The 19,891-nt window shown below is 33.6% G+C and overlaps 1 pseudogene; it reads left to right on the top strand.

Annotated features, from left to right (window-relative positions):
• Window positions 1-4,784: 4,784 nt before the first annotated feature.
• On the top strand, window positions 4,785-7,159 carry LOC111383979 (annotated as a pseudogene).
• The last annotated feature ends 12,732 nt before the right edge of the window (window positions 7,160-19,891 follow it).

The following is a 19,891-nucleotide window of genomic DNA, read 5'->3' as shown; positions in this document are numbered from 1 at the left end:
GCCTAAGGGCTTGTTTCGGCCCATAAAGAGACATTTTCAACAAACAAACCTTTTCAATTTTAGATTTTACTTCATAACCCTTAGGTTGATTCATACATATAACTTCATCAAGGTCACAATTAAGGAAGGCTGTTTTAACATCAAGTTGATCCAATTCCAAGTCAAAATGGGCAGTCAAAGCCAATAAAATTCTGATTGAAGTATACTTGGCAATCGGTGAGAAGATTTCATTATAATGTACTCCCTCCTTTTGGGTGAAACAATTAGCCACTAACCTGACTTTATATCTTTTATTTTCTATTTTAGAATCTCCTTGTTTAATTTTGAAAATCCATTTACAGTCAACTACCCTTTTATCTTTAGGTTTGTTGACAAGAACCTAAGTTTTATTTTTTATTAAAGAATCCATTTTCTCATTCATGGTTTCCTTCCAAAGCTTGAAATCAGGACAGTTTATTGCTTCTTCAAAATTAATGGGTTCAAAATTTAAGGAGTCTAAAACAGAAAATAAAGTAACAAAGTCATCATTTCTAAATCTGGTCGAAGGTATTATATTCCTCCTTTCCCTGTCTCTTGTGAGTTGATAATAAGCCAGTGGTGGGTTAACAGATTCAGCCTCAGTTTCAGAATCATTTTGGTTACTGTCATTATTTGATTGAGTAGACTCCACCTCAATCAAATCACCTTGATCTACAGCAGTTTCAGTTTGGCCTTCTACTATAGTTTTCCTCACAATTGCAGGTTCATCAGATTTTGGAGTTGTAGGGGTATTAGAGGGAAATATATTTTCATTAAAGATAATATTCCTGCTAATTATAACTTTGTAACCATTTTGTTCTTTAACCCAAAGTCTATATCCTTTGGTCGCCTCCCCATAACCCAAAAAAATAATTTTAAGGATCAAGGTTCTAGTTTGCATTCATTTTGATGAGAATATGAAGCACACCCAAAGACTTCAAGTTTACTGTAATCTGTCATTTTTCTTGACCACAGTTTTTTAGGAATATTGAAAGTTTTGGAAGGCCAGAACTATGAAGCATACACCTGACTCTTTCCAATGGAGTCTTATTTATTCTCTCAATAACACCATTTTGCTGAGGAGTGTAAGTCACAGTTCTGTGTCTTAAGATTTCAAATTCTTTACAAAAAGAATTAAATTCAGAATTGCAAAACTCAAGTCCATTGTCTGTTCTACGTGCTTTGGTTTTCTTATTTATTTGATTTTCAATCATCAATTTCCACTATTTAAAAGTTTGAAAAGTTTCGGATTTTTGTCATGAAAGAAATGTCCATATTTTTCTTGAAAAATCATCTACTATAAGTAGATAAAATTTAAATCCACTTAAGGTATTTATTGCAGTTGGTCCCCAAAGGTCAGCATATAGATACTCTAAGATGGAAGTGGATTTGTGAAATCCAGTTTTGAAAGGCATTTTTGTCTGCTTTCCAATTATACAGTCCTCACAAAAATCTAGCTTTTCAATATTATCATTTCCAAAATATCCAAGTTTATTTAAGAAAATATGACCCTTTTCGAAAATATGGCCAAGTCTTTTATGTTAGATTAAGGATTTGATAGAGGTGAAGTTTAGAGCTGTAGCACTGCAACATATTAAAGGTTCAGCGAAAATGGTGTAGATGCCATTTATCTTAAGAAAGGAGATGATATTCTTGTCATCAAGATTTAGTCTTAGAAAATCTTTATAAATCATTATGTTGTACTGATTATCTAATTCTCCTAAGGAGATTAGATTCCTTTTGAGTTCCGGAACATATCTAGTATCATTCAGTTCAAGACTGCAGTTATTGCTTAACATCAGTTTCAATTTTCCAACTCCCTTTATCTGACAACTCATGTCATTACCCATTTGGATCTTTCCCCCCATCAAGTTCAACAAATTCAGAGAACTAATCTTTAATAGGGAACATGTGGAAGGTACAACCAGAATCAAGAACCCATTCTTTTGGATCTTTTCTAGTTGTAGTGACAAGGACAACCCCCTATATATTAGGATCATGGTTGCAAGCTATTGCTACAAAGCCATCAACATTGTTCTTTTCTTTCAAGTCAGAGATTTTCTGAAAACAGTCTTTTATCACATGTCCTGTCTTACAACAATTGTAACATTTTCTAATTTGGTTTTTGTTCTTTACTTGACTTTTGTTCCTGTCTTTAAATTTTTGGTCCACAAACTTTCCTTTCTTAGAGGAGCTGAAATTACATTGATTGTTCTTCTTCCCCATAAAGGTTTTTCTCTAATATGTAGCTCCTCACCTCCTTTAGAATGAATAGATTCAGATTGTAATTCAAGTTCTTTATTTCTCAACGCTGATGTTATAATGTCAACAGTAAGGTCATCGTTTCCATATTCAAGGGTATTTTTAATGTCCCTATATTTCTCATTTAGAGAGTTCAAGAAGCCCACAATCTACTGTTGATCACATAGCTTTTCAACACAATTCGCCAAATCTTGAATTAATTTTGTATATTTGTCAATATTGTGTTCTAGGCTGCTAGAAGAATCAAATCTAAAGTTGTAGAACTGTCTCAAGAGATAGCACTTACTAGGCATAGTCTTGGTTATATATAGGGTTTCTAACTTCGTCCATAATGCCTCAGCAGTATTAGCATCACCTACTTTTCTAATCATATTATTCGACAAGTGCAGAAAAATGGTACTCCAAGCAATCTCATCTAGTCTTGTCTTCTATAAGCACTGATCTCAGCAGCCCTAGTGCCATCAAGGACACCTGCACACCTTTGTTGTAACAATATGGCTCTCATTTTCTGGAGCCAGAGACTGAAGTCTCTAGTACCGTTCCAAATTTGAACTTCAAATTTGTGTGCAGTTGACATATTGACAAGTTATTCACAGTATTACAACAATACAACACACAGAGTATTGCAATTTCAAAAGGCGGAACTTTAATAACAAGAATATGATTATAAGGAAAGCTAACAATTATATAAGTATGGAAAATTATCATGCAATATTACTTAGAGACCAATTACTGACGACAGAAATAGTGTGCAGTATTTAACAGCCTAAAAAGTGGTAATCCTTGATTCCACTACTCCCTTAGATTTCTAGTTCCTCTCAGAGGATCTGGACAAATGAAAGTAATGGTGGATTACTTACCTTAATAACTAGTTCCAATTAATCAGGGGCACAATAACAAAGTATAGGCGGGGTTTCAGAAAATACCAGATTCTGAAATGTTGATTTCAGAATAAAGACACCAATTAGAAAGTACCAAGAATTGAATCGGAATATCAAACGCACAGGAACCCTCTGAGTTATTGTGACTTAGTATGATCTCAACAGTATGTCAGAAACTTGGTGTGAACTCAGGATGAGTCAACTCAACTCACCAGATTCAGTACAAGTTATACCGTTTTGCCAAAACTCAGTGCAAAAACAAAAGATCAAATGAGTCAGTACCAAGATAAGGGATATTGTACAAAAATTTTTAAAGAAATAACATTTCACTACCGAATCTTGCAAGATGTACAAATTTATTTGAAATAAGTCGGTCAGAATCAGATCGAAGGAAAAACAAAAGTCATAGAAGGTTTTCAAACAATTTTCTTTGAAAAACAAATAAGAACTTCAGATTTTGCAGATCCGGTAAGTAGAAAAATGATTTCAAATGACACAATCAAGAATCTTTAGAAACACGTTTTGATACTACTTGTTGGTCCCAAAGTTACATTATTTTGTATTTTGAAAATTTGTTACAGAAAATAAATTGCAGAAAACATAAATCGAGAAACACCAGATATGTTTCTGCCCCAAAATGGAGCCCAAATGTTCAATCTTGCGACTTACTCACCCGTTGAGCCTCAATCAAGAGTTATGCTCGATTCCACTAATTTTTACAAAGAAGTCAGTACAAAATGTTCGAAGAAATCAAATATTTATTTGAGTTTATTCTAGCCTCTTTTCTCACACAATATTCTCTCAGAGATCTCACAAAGATTACTCAAACCTTCCTTTTCTACCAAATTGGAGATTACATCACAAAGATTTAAGGTTACGATGTACAGAAAGAAAGGAACACGAAGAAGAAACCCTCACAGAGAGAGAAAAAAGAGAATTCTAAAAACTGAAAAACCATGCAGCCACTTCTGAAGACCAAGAGCCAAGTAAATATCTATTCATATGAACCGATTTATCCAAGGGTTGGAACTATGCCACGTGTACGGCACAGTCCAGCCCAACCCAACCCAACCCAACCCAACCCATAAGAGTCATAAAATGTAATCTTCAAAAAAACACAATTTTACACATATTTGACCCTCAAATAATTTGAAGTTTCATAAAGCCCAACGAAATGGTGAAGCAGCCCAAAGATTAACCGAAAGCTTCTCCAACACCTTCAACTCTAAATTTCCCCACCTCTTCCCAAGCCTTTCAAAAGCAAGATAGTGCTTCTAATTTGCGATGACAGTCTACAAAAGTATAATGCCTAGTCCACCTCCCTCCTCCTTCGTCAGCTGTCTCCCCAAGAACAACGGAATCCGCATTCACCACCTCCTGAAAAGCTTGAAAATAATCGCTATTACATAGAGAATCCAAAGAAAAGAAGTTGGAAATTCACTAGTAAACAAAAGGGCAACTCAATCGAGTAAAGGGAAAAAAATTATTGCCTTGTTCTTTGAAATTGGAGAAGTTTTGAATTGAAAAATAGGAAAGTGGTGGATGGCAGAGGTAGGCACGAGAGGTGGAATTTTATTATTATTATTATTATTATTATTATTATTATTATTATTATTATTTTGGTGGTAATAGCCGCAAAATAGTGGTGGATGTAATGTGTCTGTGACGAGAAAGAGAGAAGAAGTAGTTGGATGAATTTTTTAGGTTTGGATTGTGGTTGATTGCAGCGGCAGATGGCAATGGTGGTAGATTGTGGTTTGAATTTTCTGGGTTTGGGTGGGTTGACTCTTGGACAGCCGACGGTGGTGAATAAATGGTGTTGTGGTGTTTTGTTACTTGTGTGGGTGGGCAGTCAATGAGGGAGGCCGGTGACAAGTTGTGTTTACTGGAGTTCTGTTGGTGATTTTGGTAGGGGATGACAATGATGGCAGTGTCGGAGTCTGTAAATGATGGTGGTGGTGGTTCCAGGCGACGGGTTGGTTTAGGGTTAGAGGAGTAATTGGTCTGACGGTACCGACGATGAGGCTGCCGGTCAGAGCAATTGCTGTGACGGTGGTGCCTGGAGAAGTACGGTGAGAAAACCGTGACATGTGGTAAAGTTTAATGGCCATTCAAACATTTAACTCTCTACTTTTCGTGGGGAAGAAGATTAATAAGTCGGAAGCTCGAAGAAGAAAAATGGAAAACGGCGGCCAAGAAATACCCGAAATTGCCAATGAGCGCATGTGATTTTGTATAGTTTTTAGTTTCAGAGTAATTTAATTGAGTTCCTTACCAATGTTTTTTGCCTGACTTTCGGATATGTAGTTGCCCAGGGCCTCAATCGGAGTCAGCTGGGAAATCCGATGCCTGCGAAGAATGCCCTAATCAAGAGGCTTGTGCTACTGCTCCTAAAGGCCCTGACCGAGGTTCAATTTCCATATTTTTATTTTCTTTGGCTCACGGTTTTGAAAATAGTTTCTTACGGTTGATTCGGGTTTGTTGTTAAATTTGTTGCTACCTTAAAACTATGGGGTAGAGTAATAGGAATTTCATTTCAATCTGGTAAAATCATCATGTGGATACTCATTCGAGAAGAAATATTTGGGTGTTTGGTTTTGGTAAATTCGGAAAATCTGTGCTGTAATAACTATTCTTTCACTTTGATTGAATGGAGAAAAAAATTAAGCAAAATGAAGGGCTGAGCATTTAATGTTAACAAGAGCGTAAAGCTAAGTAATGTTGAAAGGGGGGAAGTATTTGCACTACTGGGCATCTTTCAAAATTCCTAAATTGACTTGTAGTGAGAAGAATGGATTTGCAAGTTAACGTTTTGCTAGAATTACACTGTTTGTGTGCATGAGAAATCTCATGCTTGCCGTGGTCAAATTTTATACTTATGATCTCGTGGCATTAGAATGCACCTGATATAAGGATGGAGTAGCAAGACTTCTCTTTTTAAGTTGTTGCTGTTTTACTTGCTTTTCAGATGCCTCAAGAACGTTCCTTCTTCGATGTTCCTCTGTCCGATTATTTATCATTTCATTAAAAACTTAAAATCTTTTATGTTTTATGAATGTTTCTTTGTTGACTTGGTGGCCATTATGGAAAGAATGGCAACTGTGAAACACAAAATTCTGGTCTTGTCTGGTAAAGGTGGTGTTGGCAAGAGTGCATTCTCTGCTCAACTTTCTTTTGCCTGGCTATGGATTTCCAGGTGGGTCTCCTTGATATCAATATTTGTGGTCCAAGCATCCCAAAAAATGCTCGGTTTGGAAGGACAAAAGATTTACCAGAGTAATTTTGGATGGTCTCCTGCTTATGTTGAGTCGAACCTTGGGGCCATGTCAATTGGATTCGTGCTCCCTCGCCCGGATGAAGCTGTCATATGGAGGGGCCCCAGAAAGAATGGGATTATTAAGCAGTTCTTGATGTCAATTGGGGAGAGCTTGATATTCTTGTAGTTGATGCACCAACTGGGACCTCAGACGAGCCTATCTCGATCGTCCAATTCCTCCAAGAAACGGGAGTAGATGGTGCAATTATAGTTACCACCCCACAACAGGTATCTCTTATTGATGTGAGAAAAGAAGTAAGTTTTTGCAAAGAGGTTGGGCTATTGGTCCTAGGAGTCGTCGAGAATATGAGTGGTCTATGCCAACCCTTGCCGGCGTTCAAATTCCTCAGTGTCGCTGAGGCCGGTGAACAAAAAGACATGACATAGTAGGTTATTGCGCAAATGAGAGAGAGCTGAGACGATTATAGAGAAACTGTTGTCACGAGTCAATGAATCAAGAATGGAAGATGGTGCCTAGGTTTATGTTCTCAGGATCGTACTTTTCTGATTACGATTTTGATTTCTTATTTTATTTTCTAAGATATGTCATGAGTTTTATTTGTGGATTAACAGGTCGAGATTGAAAGCATGTTTAGGAATGCTTGAATTAATATTTTAAAGTAATTATAAGCTGTACATCCTATGAAATGTATAGATAATAAATAAGTAATTGTGGATCTTATTTTCATGTGTTAAAAATTAATAAGTTGAATTTTAAGCTCTGCCAAACATGCACTGTATTTGGTATTTCTTTTGAAATCAATTGATGTTAGCTTGCTATTTTCATGATTTTCAAGAGCATCACTTATAATTCTTTTAAACTATATCAATGACTGGGATGGACTATATGAATTTTTTATACGAGCTTTGTTAGGAGTACATAATTTGGTGTATTATAAGGTGTACACATTGTCACATGATAGGGTCCACTCAAATATTTTATTCACATGGATCCCACCCTCATGTGAGAGGGTGTAAACCTTTCGATACACCAAATTATGTACCGTTAGCTTTATCCTTATTTATATAGTTTTGTTTCTATTAATGGCCAGAGCATTTGAGTGAGCTAGGGCGTAAGCATCAAACTTGTGGTTTACGTTGGCTTTGAATATATGCGGGTTCACATTAAAAATAAGTTATACATCCACTTATTTTTAAAATAAGTTCATTTCAAAAACGTTCCTTCATCGCTATCTCGACAGAAGCTTTCAACTGAACATACACAAATGTGAAAATGAGGGGTAATACAAATTTCTAAAGAGTGAATCATTTACTAGACTCGACGCCTTTTTCAAATTGTAGCCCACAAATGTGAAATCTTGATCGAGTAATAAGTTCGCAACAAAACTCAATTCAAAGTTGAGAATCCTCATTTTAAAATTCACATTAATCAAATAACAAAAAAGAATTAGCATGTCTTATTATTTACTTTTCATTTATTTAAATATTAATGCCTATTTGAAAATTACAATAGTTTACGTTAATAAATATTTAACAATTACATATCCAATTTAATTAATTAAATATTAAATAATAAATTATTTATTAAATTAGCATATAAATGGAATGAGATATTAAGGATGAAAATGAATATTTACTTTTATATGAATGATGAAATTGACAATCTCAATAAAATTAGTGGACAAAACTTGAAAAACACATAATTTAACTTATTTACTATTAATACATTTTCTCTTCGTAGTCCTTACCTCGAAGACGGTTGTACCTTTACTGTCCATATTTTTTCCTCATAAGGCTTGTGTTAAAGTATATTCTTGGAAAAATATTTTTATTATATAATCCCCGTTTGTTTTTCATTATTTTCCCATTAAAATGAAAAATATGACTGTTATTCATCACATCAAATCACGATATTTGACTTTATATCTCTTGTATGGGATCCGTAACGACTATATTTTTCATTCTTATTTTTACATTAATATGTACCAAACGGGGCCATAATGTTAGTGTGCATTCACAAATATCAAATCATAATGAAATGGATATAAAGGTTGAACCTCAACCTTGAGGGCCCCCACTGCTCCGTCCCTAGAGCTTTTGTGAGTGAGGTAAATCGTGATATGTGTCCCAGTAGGTCAGGGAATAAGAGTTGCATGTACATTGCACTTACAAGGAGTCCAGTTTCATGTCTCAGAAATCGAACTCCCACACTGTGACTGCCAACAAAGCGTGAGATAATCTCACTCCTGTCCTTAGCATGTCCCGGGGGCTCATAATGAAATGGATATATATTTATTAAGGTTTGATAATTCATATAGTTAACTATATATTTTGAGAAATGAGAAACATTTAACAAAATTGCAAAACTCGGGGTCACTCCAAAATTAAAATAATTTTTTGAATATTTGTATTGAAATGATTTGGTAGGTTCCATAGATTAGAAGATTCGCACAAGAATCGAGCACTGGATAAATGAAAATAATTTCCCTCTTTTAAATTTATCCCTACAATATAGAAAATTAGTTGTGTTCTCCATGACACAACAATTGAAATCTCTGCATATTTTGGGTCGACATTGCAGCAGCTACCAGAAACATTGAGGGCATGTTTGGACCCGATTTTTTCACCCAAAAAATTGATTTTTTGACCGTTATTTCACTATTCCAACCGTCATATTTGACTTCTTCTCTCACAGGTGGACCCCACTTTTCTCCTAACGGTCAAAAAATCAATTCTCAAAATCACTCCTAACACAAGCTCTGAATGTATGCTGTGACTTCATTGTAAGGTATGTGAATCCTTCTACAATGTTACTGTATGTCACTATCGTGATGTTCGATGGGTTCTTTAACAAAAATTAATTGCGAGTTTGACTCATTCATATCTTATATTTGCGAGTTTGACTCATATGGCATGAGTTCACGTGATGTAACAAACAATTGTGACTACAACTACTACTATCTCGAAGAATTGCGACGATTTCAGGTGACGATTGTTATATAAGCATAAATGATTGCCAACTATGACCACTGTGACATTTGACATGATCGCAAGTTTGGGGACCTCTAACCGTGTAAATGAAAATATAATAATTATAAATCAAAAGAATGTTTTACACTGTGTGTTGTCATAAAAAAGAGAACATATCTTTGAGTTATTATTATTTTGGAAACAATATCAGAAATGTAAAAAAATAAATTATAATAAAAATTATGACTTTTTTCAATTAATTAAATTCCTAAACATTTGATTTCAGGTTTTTCCCCTTTTAATTAACCACTTAATTTTTCAAATGTAAAAGTTAAATATTTGATTGGTCTAATTTTATTTATGAAAAAAAAAAGATTAAAAATAATTTTATTTCTAATTAATTCACCCGTTAAAAACCTATTTTGGAGTTGTATTTTATTCTCTAACAATATTATAACTGAAAATTTTGAAAATGTAAAAAATAAATAAATAAATAATGAACAAGATAAAAAGTTGCCCCGCCCCGCCCCGCCCCGCCCCGCCCCATTGACAAATGTAGAACTAACCCATGTCTGTTTCTTTCGTTCATCGAGCAAAGGGTCTTCTTCCTCGGTATTACGCTAAAAATTAGGGAAATGAGGAGACATTCATCACCGTCGTTACCAATTTATTATTCGTGTTGCAGTGATTTCAACTCATCTTCTTCACCAACGAAATTGGGAGGTAGTATCTGATTTTATTAGTGTAAAAATGGGCCTTATATGGTGAAATCGCATTCGATCTGATTGTTGTGAATGATTGGCTATCAACTCAACTCTTTATAATTTTTTTTTTTTTCGAAATTGTTGTTTCTTGTTGGTAATCCTCTGTGGTTTTTCGGATAAAATTTCTGTTGACAAAATTATTGTTCGATCAAAAATACCACAAGTGCACGGTTTGTTGACAAGTAGTAAAATGAATTTTTGAATCCAAGTATCGTACTAGTTCAAGTTCAAATTATCTTTGCCTTGACTGAAACAATCGAAATTAATGATTTTTCTAAGATTAAATTGTCGCTAACTATCATAATTAAAATGTAAGACCTAACTTAAATAAAATCGACTCAAGATTATGATTAATGCTAGCTTGATTAAAATATGATGATGAAACGCGTACTAGGATCCCGAATATCCTAATATCAATCACATTCAACTCCGAGAAACTTGTACCTTTGAAAACACGAGCCAAGTATGAAGATTAATATCCCTAATTTGTTTAACAATTTTTTTCGAGTAGAATTAAATCTATTTTTACATGTAACCCGACTATGTTTCTACGATTGATGTGAACGTATAAAAATGTATTAAAGGTTTATAAATATTTAGCGATCACATAAAGTATAGCGATATATTTCTATCTCCTATCGGATTCTACAATAATTTACACTTTGTTTAACTTATTTTTCATCTTTTGAAGGTAAAATATGTCACAAAATTCATACAACTATAGCACATGTAATTGTAGAGAAAATTAAATCTATGTCAATTATTGAATAATTGACAAAGTGTTTTAATGTAAAAAAGAAATAAAATTCATGAGTTAAAGGTTTGTGATACAAGTTTCATTGCAATCCTAGCACAAAATAATTTAGCCTAATATAATGTTGAAATTAAACAAATAAAAAATAAAAGACATCACAAAAAATCGACGGTACATGATTAATTCCCCAATTTCGTGTTGTCACCGTCTTATTCCTTTTTTTGGGCCAGGCTTCTGCGCGTATATATATTTTTGGGAAGAGTTTACACCTGAGGTATTAAGTTTACCCTAATTCAAAAATCAGATAGATACTTTTAAAATTCAAAAATCAGGTTTATATTTAATTAATTAAAATATTTATTAAATGAAGATAATAAAGTCACAATTACACGATTAATGGTCACACATTCATAATTATAGGTCACAGATTTATTTATTGGTCACATATCGTCAAATTAATTGGTCACAAAATTATTTCGTAGTCACAAATCAAAAATTTTGTAGATCACATATTATTTCGAGGTCACAGATGATTCAAATTACAAGTCACATTATATCTATGGGTCACATATGTCACAATTTATCGGTCACAAATTATCTTTAAGTCACAGACATATGATTTTTGGTCACGGACGCATAAATAGTTAGTCACAAATGCCTAATTGTCGGTCACAGATGCCCCACTTGTCACCGCCACCGCAACAATCACCACCAACAACATAACAATGGTTCGACACCACCGCATCCAAAACCACCATCACCTCACCAATATGAGCATCACTACCCCTGCCACCACCATCATGAGCACCACCATACCGATAACACCATCACGCCCACAGCACACCACGACCGCACCACTCACAGCAGACCACCACCATTTTCTCTATCTTTATTTATACCACACCCAACCACCACCCCCACGAAATAATCCACAAGCCCACCACCATCACCTAAAAAATGCAATAAAACATGCTGAAAAATCACACCAACACGGCAACACCACACCACCGTACATAACAACACCACAACACGGCCACCACCACACCATATCTGAACCCATCGTGAAGCGACGCTATTCATAGAGCTTTCATCACAAAACAATACCTCTTTAACCTAATCAGTGCCCAAAGGCATCGTGGCGAGCGTAGTCATAGGCGCTACTTTGAGCTGTGGCTCACAAAAATCCGAGTAAGATGAATCTCCGATGACATCTTCTTCCAGCTCATCTTCACGCAGTACGGCGCTCCTGGGGAGAGGTCACTGTCGCGCCCCTTGTAGCCTTCGTCACTCTTCTTTGTAGCGGTGCCAGTCTCACATTGGAATCGGTGCTGTCGATGACTGATTTTCTATAGCGATTTGTTATAGAGAGAAGGAAGAGATTGTAGAGTGAGAAAGGAAGTGACAAGATTGATTTGGGAAATTGATTAGGATTTTTAATTGAATTGGTTGAATTAACTATATATAATACGTGATGTTTGCATAGATAAATTTATTTTGAATTTGAACTTTTAAATGCCTGATTTTATGTAATTTCCTCTATATTTTTTTCAATAGCCGCCCAATGTTTTCTTGCTTTTTGCGTGTGCATTTTCCCTTTAATTTTCAGCCTCTGTATGTGTGTAAAAATTCTTCCCTCCTAGCCGTAGAGTTTTTATTGGAAAAGTTGGAATTAGGGGTGCAAACTATTCAGCTTGGACGGTTTGTGCTATATTTTCAACTCAAACTATTTTATGAAATTTGGAATTTTTCAAACAAAATCAAACCATTTTATTTTTTGAACCAAACAAAACCAAACAATAATTTGCGATTTGGTTCGATTTTAATTCACGGTTTAATTATGTACGTTATAGTAATATATTTAACATAAATTAACATATAAGTTTAAACGAAAACTAATAATGGTAAATGTTAAATTACATTCATATTTACCATGAAATCTATGAATAAATTATTTTCAAACTGGTTGCTAAAATATGTTAATAGAAAAAATCATCATTTTTCATTTTTATTTACCATTCTTGTTTGACTTTCGTGTTGTCACATGGTGGTTGGTAAATATAAAGTTACATTCCAGTATTATAGTTTGGTTAAAGCTCATTTCGTCTTGCTAGTGAGATTTTAAATAAGGATTGAACATGATATGTTCAAATATACAAAAATTGATAGAGTTTAAGCTTATTGGGAATTGACGAATTTCATTCTTTAACTACTTTATTAAAGTAGAAGGTAGTAGTACTAGTTAGGAAACTTTAACATTTTCATACAATCAATACGATCTGTCCTTCATTCTTTCCAAACCACAAACAAGTTCATTAGTCATCTAAACATACAAACAACCATTTTTCTATTCAAAACACAACTCACAAGTGTATAATTAGTTCAAAAACAACAAATAAAAGAAGGAACAACAAAAAAATGACTTGAATGAGAATCTGAGACTTACCGAAAGAGAAGAGAAAAAGATATGATTTAGGTAGAAATTGGCATGCTAATAGGCACAAGGCGATTGTTGATTCATTTAGCAGTGGCAAATAAGCGTCAAATATTTGGGAAATAAAAGTTTATGCTAGGGCTTCTGAAGCTTTAGACGTGATTTGCTGTCGTAGTTTTCTTGACTTATGATTTGGATTGTCGAAAATATATGTATTTTTATTTGATTTGGAAATGAATTTAGTTTAGCTTAGATATGGAGTAAGTACATGTGTTGTGAACTTGTTAAGCCATGAGCCAATAATGATAAACCTAATTTACTTTCTATATTTATTTCAATGGATTGATTGTAATTTGTATTGCTAAATTAGTATTTTTTCTGAAAGTGAAAACTATAAATTTTATAAGTTAATCCAATTAAAGTTTTAATTAAAAAATTAAAAATAGTTCGGTTCGATTATGTGCGATTTTTGAAAATCAAATCTTAAAACAAACCATTTTGAAACGGTTTGATTTGATTTGAGGAAAAAAAATCACGGGTCTATATGGATCCAAATCAACGGTTTCAAATTAATGGTTTCGATACGTTTTGCGATTTTACTGTTTTTTGTGCGGTCTAGTTGGAATCCAATTGGGATTCTAAATCTTCCCAATATAATGAAGTTCAAGCCCAAGTAAATCCCTTCAATTGTTCATTAATTTTCCATAAGTGTTGTCTAATTACAATCCAAAAAGGTCACAAATTCTTTTTAAATTCCATTTTTCTTTCTTCCACCAATATGCCGCCAACTAGGTTTCTAATTCCGTTCAATGCATTCCAATTGTAAGTCCAATTACAAAGTTGAGGCTCATTAATACCTTATTTTTCTCCAAGTCCTCAATTCTTTTAAAATAATACAATTCAATCCTCGAACCCAATTAATTGTACAACCAATGTCTTTCTCAAATTCACCCCAAAATTATTGATTTCATTCAATTTTGTCCTTCTTCCTTTCTGATTGCTTCGAACTAGCCCATTACTGAAAACAAAAGAAAATTAACACAAGTAAAAATTAATAATTTGGCAACATAAAAGTTTAGTAATATGGCCTAAATAAGTGCAAAAATTGCACTTATCAATTTCTCTTGAATTTTTTTATGCGATTGTTTATGATTTTCTCCTTGCCTTAAAAATCGACAGCTCCTCAAGTTTAATATGTGAAATACCTAGGACCAAAATTCCAAGTGGCTCTGCCTCTGCATTTAAATCTGTTTTCACCAATCTATGTTATATGTCCTTGATGTCGAGAGAATAATAAACCCAATTTGTAATATTACTTATTTTGAGATATAAAATGAGTGAAACTTTATTAACGATCAATACTCTTATTATCTTATATTGTTAGTGTAACAATGCCCATTTATTATCACTACTCGTACGCTTTTTAGCTTTTTTATTTTTTTATAAGTTAATCCCCGTTGCATTTGAAGGTAAACATCTTTGTTTGAATCCTTCGAGGTACATCATTTTTTGAAATTACACGTTACAATTGCAAAAGGTCCTTTCTTTTCTTTATATATAGCTCGATTAAAAGATGAACTAAGGTTATTTCTTGAGATCCTTTTCTTTATTGTTATGGATAATTCACTTCAACATGGATGTTGTGGAAGTCCATAGCATCGTAGATATCTCAGACCACCACTGCCCTCACTAGTGTATAGAGTTTCACTGCATGGGAAAGTATGACCATGTCTTGGTAGAAGTGACTCAACGCAATTTTGTTAGTGGAGTTTCACTAGGGTATAGAATTTTACTACAATTTGAGGTGCACGGCCATGAGTGGCGCATTGCTCTACACTTGTGGCTAGCTTATGGTGTAGCCTTGGGTTGTTCTACTTGTAATTTTCCCATAAACATGGGTAAAGAGACCATTCTAACATGCTATTAAAGTTAAGTTCTGGAAAATGAAACAATTCATCCTGTGTTTTGTGCGTGCATGGATCTTTATGGATCCAGGACGGCGAACATATTTCAAATATATGGTTTATACAAAATGCACAAGGACATTGTTTGAATTCTAATACAACATTTTGAACAGAAGGTTAGATGTGATGGGTTCCTTTAGATCCGAAAATGGTAGATACGGCAAAAGATTTTTCAAGAGCTAACTTGGTTACTAATTTGCGTTAGATTGTGGAAAACATGCTTGAATAGTATTCCTAGATATGAAATAGAAAAACATCTGTCAGTAGAGTTAACGTCGACATTGTAGAAACATGGAGTCCAATTTGCTTGATGTTGATGATGACTCTCATTCTTGCTGCAGGTACAAAGCAATGCCAGTTAATCACATCAAATCCCTGAGAAGCATTAGCATCCCAATGGAGGGAACTCGCCCGGTGAGCCACAGAACTTTTGCTGCTGGTGCTAAAGCAAAGAAAGGCTCTAAGGTTGCTGCTACTGCAGATGCTTCAAAGGCATCCATACTGACCAAAGAAGTTAAATCCATTACGGTTGTTGGTGCCAATATCCTAAAGCATGGGACAGACCCTAAAGTCTAGCCTGATTCTAAATATCCTGATTGGCTATGGCACTTACTCAATAAGAAGAGAAGATGTGGAAAATCTTCCATATGCGGATCTCAAATGGTTCGTCAAGCTGGACAATCAAGCTAGGATCAAGGAAAAAAATATTTTATTTTATTTTTTTAAATTTATTTTATATATGATGCAAAGTTACCATTTTACCTTTTTAAAAAATAGTTAAAATAGTGAAAAAAAGTTGGGTGGCCATTGTGAAACATCATATGAAATTGGGTTGTCATGATGAAATGTTATATGAAATTGAATGGTCATGTTGAAACAAGATAAAGTTAGGTGGCCATGGTGATACAAAGTATGAAATTAAGGGGATAACTTTGAGAATAGCTGGGAAATTCTTCCTATTTTCTACAATAGCCTTTCCTATTAAAAGTACTATATTGCTCTTAATGAAATTATTTACAAGATCTATCTTATATCTTTAAGGATTTATCAATCAGGCCATATATTAATATTTTTCAATCTTTCGAACACTTTTAAATATTCTTTATATTTTAATAATTCTTTAAAGATTATAGGTTGACCTCTATTGGTTATGTATCCTTTAAATAATCCTTCTGAGATTTCTTCTTGTATATTTGTATATTTAGTTATAATATCTTCTACTTTTCTTATTTCTCTGCTAGTTCCTACATGATCAAATCTTATTTTATTTCTACAATTATAATCTATATCTCTGTATATTTCTTCTATTTTTTCTCTACCAACAGGAAATATATCATCAGATTTTTTATCTAGTTTAAGTAAGAACGAAACATCTTTTTTATCTAAAAATAAAATAAGATTATTACCATCATTAATAGTGGAAGTGGATGCTTGTGAATTGTTCATGAAAATAATTAAAGTATAAGCATGTAAAAATAAATAACTTACAGTAATCAATTGGAAATAAACAGGCTTTCCTTCCAGTATGCTCTTATAGATGTTTTGCATGTACTTAATCAATCTTCTGAATCAAGTAAAGGTTTAAAATGTTTTGAAATTATTTGGGTCCACAACTGCTTCCGCAAAAGGTTTTTTCAATTAAGGTTGCATTTCTCATTCTAGAGAATTAGCCGTGTTTCCACAGACGCTATCTCACAGTATCCAGAGTCTCTGTTTTCACCTCTATCCAAACTCTTTTCAGAATCAAGTTCCTACTTGGAACGAAATTTTAAAAGATAACTCACACACAAGGTGCTACAAATTTTTGTTAGAAAACTGCCTTTTTCCCCTAAACCATTCATCAAATACGGGTACTTTGGCATGGCTAACATCCATTCAAAATCAAAGTTTTGAAAATCTTTTAAAATCTCTATCTGTACTGCCGAGGAATCATGAGAAACTTAACGAAATCCTTTTATGTAAGCTTTGTTGAACATAACAAATTTTACTTTAATATTCATGAGCTGAAATTGTACATGCTTACAAGCTATATTTACATAACTTTGGTACTCGCCTTATGAAGTTTAGATCTCCATAAGTGATTTCCTATCTTCAAACTATCTAATATTTTTCTGAATACAAGTAGTGTATACAGATTACAAAAGATTTCTCGCAAATGTGTTTAAGAGAAGTTATTTCAAGGTATTTCGAGATATCTTCCTCCTTCCTTCATGCCTCCTTTTATAGACGATTTTAGAATCTTATCTTGGACAGGTGTTTTCCACCTTTCTTTGTTGGGTAGCTGGGCCATCTTATCTCCACCGAATTCTTCATTGTCTTTTTGTTGGGTGGACCTCTTATTTTGAGATTGGATGCCTTATCTTATATCTTTGTCTGCCACTTGTGACCATTAGTAGGAAGTAGTCATAATTATAGAGACTTTTCTTGCATTATCTTCTGTCTTCTAGTAGCCACAGTTTTTCTTTAATAAATTTCTTTATTAAAGTAGTGATAAAGGGCTACTTTAGTCATCATCACTTCTCCATTTTTGAATCAAAGAATTCTGCAGGGAATTCTTCATCATTAAGGGATGCTTGACTCATATCTTCAACAACACATCATTCACAATGGTGATCACTGTAATTCCAAAGCATTTTGCATAATTCTTTAGCCATATCTTCCGATCCATTTACTTGGTTGGATATGATTGCTGATAATAGATGGTCGAGATAACAAATATCTTCCTCTTTGATATCCATCCTTGCATTGGAATAGATAATATGATCTTCAGATGGATAAACCCATATTTTTTCCTTCTCAATAATTACCTGAGTTACATGTTCAAATATTTCTTTATACCCTTTTGCTCTTCTATAGGGCATCATATTAAGAATATCTTGATATCCATTTTTAACAACCTTTTGATTGGCTGGTAAAAAATGTTGATTTGTAAGTCCCATTTTGATCACATGGAACGATGGATGCATATATTCAAGGACAGGATCCCATTCCATTGTTGCTGAATGAAATCTGATATATATATTTGTTGTTTTAACAACTTCAGTATATCTTTTAACAGCTTTCCTAATGTTGGCTGGAAGCTGAGCTATCTCCTTGAGATCTTTACTAGGATATATACAAAGTATATTTCCTATTTCAAAGCAATTTCGAACCCAGTTGGCTGGTGCTCCTGGATAAGTTTATCTTGTTATATTTCGAATAGTGGGGAGTCTTCATCCACTTTCCAATCTCCAGATACCAATCTGATAGAATATTAAAAATAACAATAAAGAGTGTTACTTCTTCATGGTTATTCTTTTTGGGCATTTTTGTTTCATGGCATATTTTGATAATATCTTTGGGATCTATCCTTTCAATAGAAAGTTTAGATTGAGTTTGGCTCTGAGAAGAGCTACCTTCTCTTTTGATATCTTGAATATCTCTATTACTAGTAATAGGTTTAAGTATTCCCTGTGAAGGGGTTCCTATTACCTTCTTTTCTTTCCCTTTATCCTCGGGGAGAGCGCTAGTATTCATAAGTCCCTGTGAAGGGATACTAGTCTTGGTACAAGTAACTTCTGCCTCATGGGCTAAATTCTTGCCTCGAAGGCTATCTTGGATATTTTGAATTTGGGTTTCCAAATAGGAAACTTTTATCTCAAGTATCTGGACTTTCGTCCTTAATTGTTCTAGCTCCATCCCTGCTAAGATAATCAGGAAGAAAGTTAGCTTTTCCTTTAATATATTCAATATCAAATTTGAAATATGAAAATCAAATCTGTATCCTAATAATATATCTATTAGTTACGGATGGATCAACATTATTTTTCAAAAATGCTTTAACTTGAGTATTATCAGTTCTAATCAAGAACTTCTCTGGTAATAAATAATCTTCATATTTTTGAACTCATCTTTTTACAGCAATGAGTTCTTTCTATTCGTCTCATATCTTGTTTCAACTTTTTTGAATGTTCCTGATGTATAACCTGCAAATATTTCAGGACAAGAACAATCTTTTTCACATTTATATTCTTTATGATTCTTTTTAACCTTTAACACTGCTCCCCAGTAGTAATCTGAAGCATCAGTTTCCAGGTTGAAAAAATCTTCTTCTTGGGGTATTACAAGTTTGGGCAATACCTTTAATTCTTCTTTTACCTTTCTTATATTTTCACAATCTTGCTCTTCCCAAGACCATATTATATTTTTTCTTAATTTTGGAAGAAAATAATTTTTCAATTTAGCACAATTTTCAATGAATCCTTCAACATAATTTAATATACCGAGGAAGCTTTGTAATTGTTTTTTATCTTTGATTTCTTCAGGAAATTCTTGAAGCTTTTCTCCAATATGGGATTGCAATTGCAATTCTCCTTCTTTTATAAATAATCATAAGAATTCTAGCTATCTCAACTTTCTTTTGAGAAAGTGTAATACCATGTTTTTTCATAATATAACAGAATTTCTCAAGATGCTCAATATGTTCATCAATATTATTTGAATGAATAAACAAATCATCTACATATTCAATACAAAAATGAGTAATAGGTTTGATTACCTCATCCATTCTTCTCTGAAATATCTGTGGTGC

The sequence above is a fragment of the Olea europaea genome, unplaced genomic scaffold (genome assembly GCF_002742605.1).
Source record: "Olea europaea var. sylvestris unplaced genomic scaffold, O_europaea_v1 scaffold2799, whole genome shotgun sequence".
Lineage (NCBI taxonomy): Eukaryota > Viridiplantae > Streptophyta > Magnoliopsida > Lamiales > Oleaceae > Olea > Olea europaea.
The sequence above is the reverse complement of the archived record's forward strand: the minus strand, read 5'-3'. Positions and strand labels throughout refer to the sequence as shown.